This window comes from Nicotiana tabacum, chromosome 3 (genome assembly GCF_000715075.1).
Source record: "Nicotiana tabacum cultivar K326 chromosome 3, ASM71507v2, whole genome shotgun sequence".
Classification (NCBI taxonomy): domain Eukaryota; kingdom Viridiplantae; phylum Streptophyta; class Magnoliopsida; order Solanales; family Solanaceae; genus Nicotiana; species Nicotiana tabacum.
Window position 1 is genome coordinate 109,825,932 of NC_134082.1, and position 10,432 is coordinate 109,836,363.

Consider the following 10,432-nt stretch of genomic DNA (forward strand, 5'->3'; position numbering starts at 1 on the left):
TGATAGAGTTGACCATGACAGACTGTGTTCATTATCTTTCCGTCTATAAGGGCTAGTTGCTCATAACGGATTTTTACCCACTCTGTGTCGTCGAGCTCAGCTTCTTGTATGATCCTTAGGGAAGGAATTTCTACCTCAGCGGGAATGATAGCCTCTGTACCATAAACCAGCATATAGGGGGTTGCCTCGGTCGATGTGCGGACTGAGGTGCGATATCCCAATAGGGAAAATGACAAATTCTCGTGCCACTATTTATGCTTCTCTATCATTTTCCTCAATATCTTCTTGATATTCTTGTTGGCGACTTCTATAGCTCCATTCATTTGAGGACTGTAGGCTGTGGAATTCTTGTGTCTGGTTTTAAAAGCTTCACACATAGCTTTCATCAAGTTGTTGTTGAGGTTGGAGCCATTATCAGTGATGATTGACTCTGGAATTCCAAATCGACAAACAATGCGGTCGCAGATAAAGTCTGCCACGACTTTCTTAGTCACTGCTTTGTAAGATGCTGCTTCTACCCACTTGGTGAAATAGTCTATGGCTACCAGGATAAATCTGTGTCCATTGGAAGCAGCAAGCTCAATTGATCCAATAACGTCCATTCCCCAGGCGGCGAACGGCCACGGTGAGCTTGTTGCATTAAGCTCATTTGGAGGTACCTTTATCATGTCTGCATGTATCTGACAGCGGTGGCATTTTCGGACATACTGGTGCAGTCCATTTCCATGGTCATCCAAAAGTAACCTGCTCGGAGTATCTTCTTTGCTAAGACAAAACCGTTCATATGTGGACCGCATGTCCCAACATGAATTTCCTCTAGTAACTTGGATGCTTCCTTTGCATCGACACACCTTGGTAATCCCAAATCGGGAGTCCTCCTAGATAGGATTCCTCCACTATGAAAGAAATTGTTGGACAACCTCCGAAGTGTGCATTTCTGAGTAGGGTTTGCAAGCTCTGGGTACTCTCCTTTTGCCAAATATTCATTGATATCATGAAACCAAGGCTTTCCGTCTACTTCTTCGTCGACATGGGCACAGTAAGCTGGCTGATCATGGATTTTTACTGGAATGGGATCAATGAAATTCTTGTCTGGATGTTGTATCATAGATGACAGGGTAGCCAATGCATCGGCGAACTCATTCTGTACTTTAGGAACATGATGGAACTCCGTCTTTGTGAACCTTTTCCTCAGTTCCTGTACATGATGTAGATACGGGAGTATCTTGGAGTTCTTGGTTGCACATTCTTCTCGTACCTGATGTATAAGTAAGTCTGAATCTCCAATCACTAGTAGTTCTTGAACATTCATGTCAATGGCCATTTTGAGCCCTATGATGCAAGCTTCATACTCGGCCATGTTGTTGGTGCACGGGAACCTAAGTTTGGTGGACAATGGATAATGCTGACCGGTTTATGATACTAGGACAACTCCTATGCCAATTCCTTTGAAATTTGCTGCTCCATCGAAAAACATTCTCCAACCGTCATAGGGTTCTGCAATGTCTTCTCCTATGAATGATACCTCTTCATCAGGAAAGTACATTTTTAGGGGTTCGTATTCTCCATCCATGGGATTCTCAGCAAGGTGGTCTGCTAGTGCTTGTCCCTTGACCGCTTTCTGAGTTACGTAAACAATGTCGAACTCACTTAACAGAATTTGCCACTTGGCTAGCTTGCTAGTGGGCATGGGCTTCTGAAAGATGTACTTCAAGGGGTCCATCCTTGATATGAGATATTTAGTATAGACACAAAAGTAGTGCCTCAACTTCTGAGCTACCCAAGTTAAAGCACAACAGGTGCGCTCTAACAGAGAATACCGGGCCTCGTACGGGGTAAACTTCTTACTGAGATAATAGATGGCATGCTCCTTCCTCCCCGTTTCATCATGCTGCCCCAGAACGCAACCGAAAGCTCCATCCAATACTGCAAGGTAGAGTAATAAGGGTCTACTTGACTCAGTGGTAGTTCTTGAATAGCTTTGACTTTTGATGGATCCAGTTCTATTCCTCGGCGACTCACAATAAACCCAAGCAATTTTCTAGCAGGAACCCCAAATGCGCACTTTGCAGGATTCAGTTTCAGGTTGTACCTTCGTAATCTATTGAAGAACTTCCTCGAATCTTCCATATGATCAGTGGCCTTCTTGGACTTGATGATGACATCATCTACATATACCTCAATCTCCTTGTGTATCATATCATGAAAAACGGTAGACATGGCCCTCATGTAGGTGGCCCCTGCATTCTTCAGGCGGAACGGCATCATCTTGTAATAGTACATTCCCTATGGCGTAATGAAAGCCATTTTCTCAACATCTTCTTCATCCATCCAGATCTGATGATAACCAATAAAACAATCTACAAATTATTACAACACATGCTTGGCGCATTTGTCAATTAGGATGTGTATATTCGGCAAAGGGAAGTAATCTTTCGGACTGGCCCAGTTGAGATGCCGGTAGTCAACATAGACTCTGACCTTCCCATCCTTCTTTGGCACTGGCACGATGTTGGCTAACCATGTCGGGTATTCTACTACCCTGAGAACCTTAGCTTTGACTTGCTTAGTGACTTCTTCTTTGATTTTCAAACTCATATCAGGCTTGAACTTTCTGAGCTTTTGCTTTACCGGCGGACATGTCAGATTGGTTGGCAACTTATGAGCCATAATAGACGTACTCATACCAGTCATGTCATCATACGACCAGGTGAATATGTCCTCATATTCCTTTAGAAGTTCTGCGTATTCTTTCATTCCTGATGGCGATAGGTGAACGCTGATTCGTGTTTCCTTGACGTTTTCTACATCTCCCAGGTTAACAATTTCGGTCTTGTCCAGGTTGGACTTAGGTCTGTTCTCATAGTTCTCAACTTCTCTAACAATCTTATCGGGTATGTCATCTTCCTCTAAATCAATGTACGTTTGTTGTGTTGCCTCATTGCATGTCATAGTCATTGGTTCATCAAGATAAGTAATAGTAATACTATATATGTAAAGTAATGAGAGAAAACGGTAATGAGTGTTGATTCATAAGAAAAGTCAAAAATGCTTTGATAAATTGCATAACTGTTTTGAACATTGAAGGTTTTATTGCGGGAATTGAAAAATACGAAAAGAAAATCATTTAGTAAATAAAACAGTGAATGATGTTTGTTTTAGCCTTGCCACCCCGAGGCTCGTCGGGCTCTGGTTGTCCTGTTGGTCCAGTTATTGAGGCGTGCCCCTCTGCTCATAGCCTGTATGGAAGGGCCTTCCTCCCTCCTTCTCAAGAACAACACAACAGTCCATATTATTGTCTCCTCGGAACAAATTCTTCACTGCTGCAAGTGCTTTTTCTTCGTGTGACCCATAAATGATGTCAGCCTATTGGAAAGTCTGCTCCAGACGCGGTATAGGTTGCTCTAGTGGATAATAAGGACCACTCTATGGTGGCGACCAGTTGTTGAATTCTTCCTATGTGTAATCATATCCCAAACCAAAGGTAGTGCCATGTTTCTTGAGTTTTATGGTCTTAGCGATTCTTTGGAGGTTCTTGTCGAGCCCCTTGTCAGGTTCGTACCCGCTCCAATCCAGTATACTCTCGATTTTGTTATCCCACCATTTGTCCTTGTCAACAGCATTTACTCATTCAATGCGATGGTAAGTCTCTCCACCCAGCTTCATTCTTCCCTCGATTGTCGGAATGGTCTGGCGATTGTATATAGGGTTGCTACCGTCGCCGTGAATGATCACTTTCTGGTGATTCCATTTGAATTTTACTGCATGGAACAGCATTGATGCTATGGCCCCAACGGCATGAATCCACGGCCGTCCCAGGAGTAAGTTGTAAGATGTTGACACGTCTATCACCTGGAAATCGACATCGAACTATATTGGTCTCATTTGCAAGCATAGGACAATCTCACCAATGGTGGACCTTTGGGAGCCATCGAAGGCTTTCACATTGATAGCTCCATCTTTTATCTCGTGTAGTCCTTTTCCCAACTTCTTTAGTGTTACCAGTGGACAAATGTTGAGACTGGAACCTCCATTGATCAAGATTCTGGTGATGAAATAGTCCTCGCATTACACGGTAATGTGCAGTGCCTTATCGTGCCCCAACCCTTTAGGTGGCAGCTCGTCCTCATGAAAGGTGATCTTATAGCTCTCCAGCACCTGTCCTACCATGTTAGCCATATCCCCGCCAATGATGTTACTTGGCATGTATGCTTTACTTAGTACCCTTAACAGAGCATTCTTGTGTGCCTCATAATTTTGCAGCAAAGCAAGAATAGAGATTTACGCTGGTGTTTTGTTCAACTGGTCAATGACCGAGTATTCCTTGGCCTATATTTTCCTCCAGAGGTCGTATGGACCTATCTCAATGATGGGTTGCCAATTAGAGGCCTGCTTGCTTGACTCAGCTAGATGTTCAGGGGTATAGACTCTACCAGTTCTCGTCATACCCTGTGCTGCAATAGTCTCTTCGAACCTGACCTTGCCTTTCCTCCTCGCCTCGGCTGTATAGTCCCAAGGTACATCCTTTGTATGGAATGGTGTAATGGTCGACATCGCCACTGGGATCGGCGTGGCTACCCTTACTCTGAATGGAGCGTGTGCTTTGGGTGGCAAAACTGCAACCTCAAATGATACGGGTGCATTTGTCGGAGACACGAATTTAACCTCAATTGGTGCTGGTGTTTTTGTAGAGGATGTTGCTTCAAACTCAAGTGGCATAGACATATTCACCTCCGCGTCCTCAGAGGTTGAATCTGGATTATGATCGGATTAAGGGTAACTATTGGCTTTTTTGGGTCATCACCTCATGCGATCAACTCGATTGATCCCTCGGGATCCCTGTCATCTTCTATTTCAATCATGTGGATACCTCCACCCTTATGGTCTGGTAGAGGGTTGTTTCGGACATTTAGAAAGGGTTCCTCTGCCACAATAATCTTGTTATCGATTAAAGGCAGGATCTTGTCTTTCAAGGAATGACATTCATCGATGGTGTGCCCTTTCATGCTGGAGTGGTATGCACAGGATTTGTTTGGGTTAACCCACTGAGAAGGGTTCTCAGGGGTTGTAGCAGGGATGAGGGTGACATAACCAGCGTCTTTGAGTCTCTCATAAAACTGGTTAATAGGTTCAGCAATGGCTGTATATTGTTTTGGAGGTTTGAGATTGAAATTTGGCCGAGGTCTAGGGAAGTTTTGGCGTGCAGAAGGTGATTGATAGTGGGATGGCTGAGAATTATAGGTTTGGTAGACATGTATGGGTTGGGAGTATCTGGGTAAAGTAGGTTGATATGTAGGAGGTGGAGGTGACTGATAAGTTGGTGGTGGAGCTTGGTATGAGGGTGAGGGTGCTTGGTAGTTCGGAGTTCGCTGATATGTGAGTGGAGGTGTTGGGTAAGTTTGGTATTTGATGGGAGATTTGGTCCTCTGTGCAACCATTATGTCCCCCACGTCCCTTTTTTTAGACACACCACCGAACTGTAAATCCTTATTGGTAGCTTGCAAGGCCTCGAAGTTTGTAACCATATTGCTTTTTATACCTTCTTCAATTCTTTCACCCAATTTGATAATGTCGGAGAATTTGTGGTTCTCAATCATCATCAGCCACTCATAGTACTGTGGGTCTTGGGCCCGGACAAAGAACTTGTTCATCTGTTCCTATTCTAAGGCAGGTCTGACCTTAGCAGCTTCGGACCTCCAGCGAGTAGCATACTCGTGAAACGTTTCTATAGGCTTCTTCTTTAGATTCTAAATATAGAACACGTCAGGTGCATTCTCTGTATTAAACCTGAACCTGTCTATAAAGTCGGACGTCATGCCTACCCAGCTTGACCACTTCTTTGGATCTTGACTGATGTACCAAGACAATGCATCTCCTTTCAAACTCCTCATGAACAGCTTCATGCGGATTCTCTCGTCTTTCCCTAATCCAACTAACTTGTCACAGTATGTCCTCAGATGGACCCTTGGATCACCCGTACCATCAAACATTTCAAACTTAGGAGGTTTGTACCCCTCGGGAAGTTCGACATCGGGTTGTATGCAAAGATCCTCATAGTTCAACCCCCCAATTCCCTTGCTTCCTTCAACGCCTTGAATCCGACTAGTCAATTTCTTAAGCTCCTCAGCCAGGTTCCTGATAAGCAGATCCTTTTTATTAGACTCAGGCGTGCTGGAGATAGGTTGGGTGGAGTGTGACATGGTCTCCACGTAGATAGGAGTGTTATGGTGGCCTGTTATGTGGATGTGGAAATGGTCATTTGTGGAGTTTTGAGGTTCTGGGATGAGTAGTGGAGTGTTGTTTGGGATATGGTAGGTGTTGCATTGGGTCTTTGGTGGAACAGTATGATGGTGTAGCGGGATGATTCTGTTGCTTTGGGATATTTTGAGGAGGTGTAGGGTTTTGAGTGTTGGGAAAGTTGATATCTAGGGTGTTGAGGGAAAATGACAGGCTTGCTAGATTCCGAACCTGATCGAGCTCTTCTTAGAATTTCAACAGTTTTTGTTCAAGTTGGGATACATTCTCCTTAGGAGCTTGAGTACCATGGCCATTGGTGGCCTCTACCCGTTCAGTTGGATTCTCCTTTCTGACGTTGTTCAAATCTTCCATCTTGCCTTTATTCTTGTTTTTGACAGGACTAAGAGGAGGAGTGGGTGGAGGGCCCCTGGATCTCATGAAATAGGATGATGTTGCCAGAGTGTACGAACTAAACTTTGGGGAGGGGAATATTAAAAACAAAAATAAAACAAAAGGTAATCAAGTTAGTGAGGATCACAAAAGTATTGCAATATTTAAATACATAGTGCATGAATGTAAAACGCGTCCTAATTTGGGAACCTCTTTGTGCCCGAGGTAGGCCTAGCGACAAATTGTTTTGGAGAACTTAGAACGATAAATGCCTCATTTTATTGATAGAAAATAAGACGAATCCCAAATTGACACTAAATAAACAGGAAAATAAAAGTCACTAATAACCATTGGCCTTATTACATTTTATAAAGCGAAAAGGTAAACTCCTATCTACTTGGTCCTTGAAGGACCTTTACCAGATTCGACATCCTTGGCTCCATCGAACAGCTTTCCCAACTCGCGGAGTCCCAGCAACAGGTATGCTCTAGCTAGATGTCCGCCTTTGGTCCCTCAGCATTTTGACAATCTTCGACCCTCTTGAAAATTTTTCTCTCCAATTCCACTATGCCTCGCTTCAAGTATCCCAGCCACTTGTTGGTAATGACAACCATGTCCTTCCATTCCTCAATCAGCTTCTGGTTGGACTCTTGTATTTCACGATGTTCGCTTTCGTACTCACGGATCCTTTTGCACAGCTGGTTGTACTTGACCTGCGCCTCGGCCTTTTCATCTATAATCCTGTGACCTCGAACAAACCCTGGCTGGCCCAGACCATCATGATTGTCTTCCGACCAATCTGAGTAGAAAGGAGCGCAACCAGCATGATACTTGTCTTGCTCGATAGTATCTCACCTCAATTATGATCTTGCAGTGCCACATATGCTGAGCTTGGCACTTGTAAGGAATATCATTATTCTGGAAGTCAGCTTAGAAATGACTCATCTTGTTGACCCTGGGTATAACTTGCTTCCTACCAGCTTGCCTCATAACACGGAGAGGGACATAAAGGTATGTTCCCATCAGACCAATCAGTATCAGGAAAGGTGCATCACTGCATCGGATGATGAACTCCTCGATCGGAAACCACTCGAACATCCATTGAACCTGTTCTTCAGTCAGATTGTCAAATAGCTCAACACATCCTTCGGCATTCTCAGGCTGAGCGAACATATCAGGGATGTAATTCATTCGCTTTGGATGATGGAAATCGATGTGATCATCCCAGTCCCTTCGTTGAATCTCTTGTCGGTATTCGCCCTTTTGGAGATGTTCCATGAGCCAGAGTTGGAGTAATAAATTGCAGCCTTTGAAGTGTTTTGCTCCTCGTTGACACTTCTCCAAGGCTCGATATATGTCTGCAATGATCATGTGCACGATGCTGAATGGCTGCCCACCAATCCCCTTTATTAGGGTCTTAGTTACCATAGCTAGCCTGGTATGGATTCTCCCTTTCTTCATTGGAAACACGATCAGCCCCAGGAAACAAAACATGAAAACAAAAACCCTTCGATAGATGTGCCCCAAGGATGTGATGGCAAACTCATCAGGGTAGGTACGGTAGGATTTGTTGTGATCGTACCTTTCATACAAATAGTCAAAAGGGATGTAGGATTCCTTCAGGCATGTCAATTATGGATTCTTTTTCAAACCCATCATTTTGAGGAAACCCCTGCCTTTGCGGTTCTCAGGCATTAGCAGACCCGGAGTTTCCCATACTAGACCGGCTAGTCCTCCTATCTCCTCTAGCAAGAGTATCATTTCATTGTCCCTAAAGAAGAACACAGGCCTTTCAAAATCCCAAAACAGTATGTCAGCTTCTATGATCTTGTTGTTAGGTTGGATCTCCATGAGGGAAGGCAGATTTCCCAGATATTTTCGGACGATAGTTTGGTCACTAGAGTGTAGATGTTTCCACCAGCTTAGCAGTCTTGGGTAGATGTTGGTGACCATGTCGAATCTAGGGACTTCGTGCCTCATATTTCTGCAAGACAAATAAGGTTAGGCCCTTACCCACACCAGACTCGACTATTTAATACCAATAATTAGTATGAAACATTTAGTTCTCCAAATAAATGCACAGAACGTGGTGATGTCCGTTTGGGTCAAGGGAAACCCAGTGGACTTTGGATAAGGTTGTCTTAAAAGATCATTATGTGGACAACATAACTGAACCAACTAGGTTTGACCATGATGCATGCACAATTTTAACTAGATTAAGGTTTCTATAGGTTTTAGACTGGTACCCTTGAGCGGACAACTCAAGGGGGAAGGCATGAAACTATCGACTGCACGGTTGATCGACTAGTTTTACCGCAAATATGCCTTTTCGAATTTAGGGGGTAATGATATAGGAAGAACGCAGCCACTCATTAAAAGCGTTGCTTTAGTATTTGTTTGGCACGAGTGGAATATGATGTTGAGCATGATTATGCAATAATTAAAACATGTTGGCACGTATTTCCACGTTAAGAAAGCGATAAATACAGCAATTTCATAATTTAAAGCAGCAATAAAGGAAGGAAACAAAAAAGATAAGTCAGTTTTGCTTTTGAAAAGAAATTAAATGCTTAAAGGAATTAAGCAAGTAATTGCACATAAAGAGGAGGTACAAATTCATAAGAAAAATCTGAAGTGGTAAAAGCCTATGTATCCCCAGCAGAGTCGCCATGCTGTTGCGCCCCCTTTTTCCCTCCTTTTCGTTGGAAAATTGGGTTTATGACATTTTGGGTATGGGACAACTCATTCCTTTTGGGAACGGGGTTTGCATTTTGAAGAGTCGCCACCTAATGATTTAAGGTGCATTATGACACCTATAGGGTTCATTTCTAAGTTTGTTTGATAACCAGAGATAGGGTAAGGACTTGAAATTATCCTAAGGGGAAGGCGTTAGGCACCCCTCAAGATCCACTAGTATGGTTCTCGGCCAGACAGTTTTGTGAATTTGTACAGTTAGCAAATAGACAAGTATAGGCTCAAATAGTAAGGGATTTAAGTTTAAACACATAAGAGTTTGAAAACAATCATTAAAAGGCGAATTTTAAAAAGGAGTAATAGTTTTACAAATACTTAAGAATATAAAAAGGGGGGAGTCCTAGGTTTGTTTATAATATGGATCACATCAATGCGATACCCGGTATGACACTCCTTAGAAGAGGGGATACACGTGGTATTAGCGCACCAGTCATCATATCCATATCTACCATTCCCACCCCGTTAAGGTAATAAAGCGCGGATTGGTCTCGACCTCTATTGTATGCTATTACCCGTCCCATTCCTATCAGTCCCGGAGGAATTTAGGATTACTATTCCTATAAGAGGGAGGATTTAGGCTGACTCTTAGGTTTTAAAGGTAAAAGGCTAAGGCGACAAACAAAACATGTAAGATTGCATTTAAAGGGGAAACACATAAACAATTAAGAGGCTCATATATACCTCCGCAGACAATGCATATGAATAGCATGACTTAAACACTATTGGGGTCAGAATTTAAAGTACTAACGCAGGGTGTTTTAATTGTTGAAGCAGGACCATTTATTACATAACTCAGATAAGAAGTCCAAATCAGGCATGCCTGCTGGTTGTCGCAGTGCTAATTAAACAAAGGCGAATTCAGTTTTATCATTATTACCTAAGGCTTGCCTAGGCAGTAGTGAGCATGATATCTATTAGTGATTAGGGGTGTAGTAAAATAGTAAACAATTTGAAACGAGCAATTTGGATCCTATAGGCATGCTTTCTAACCGTATTAATTTAAAATAGCAGGTTATTTAAACTGATTCAGAACAGTACGAGTCAACCTGAT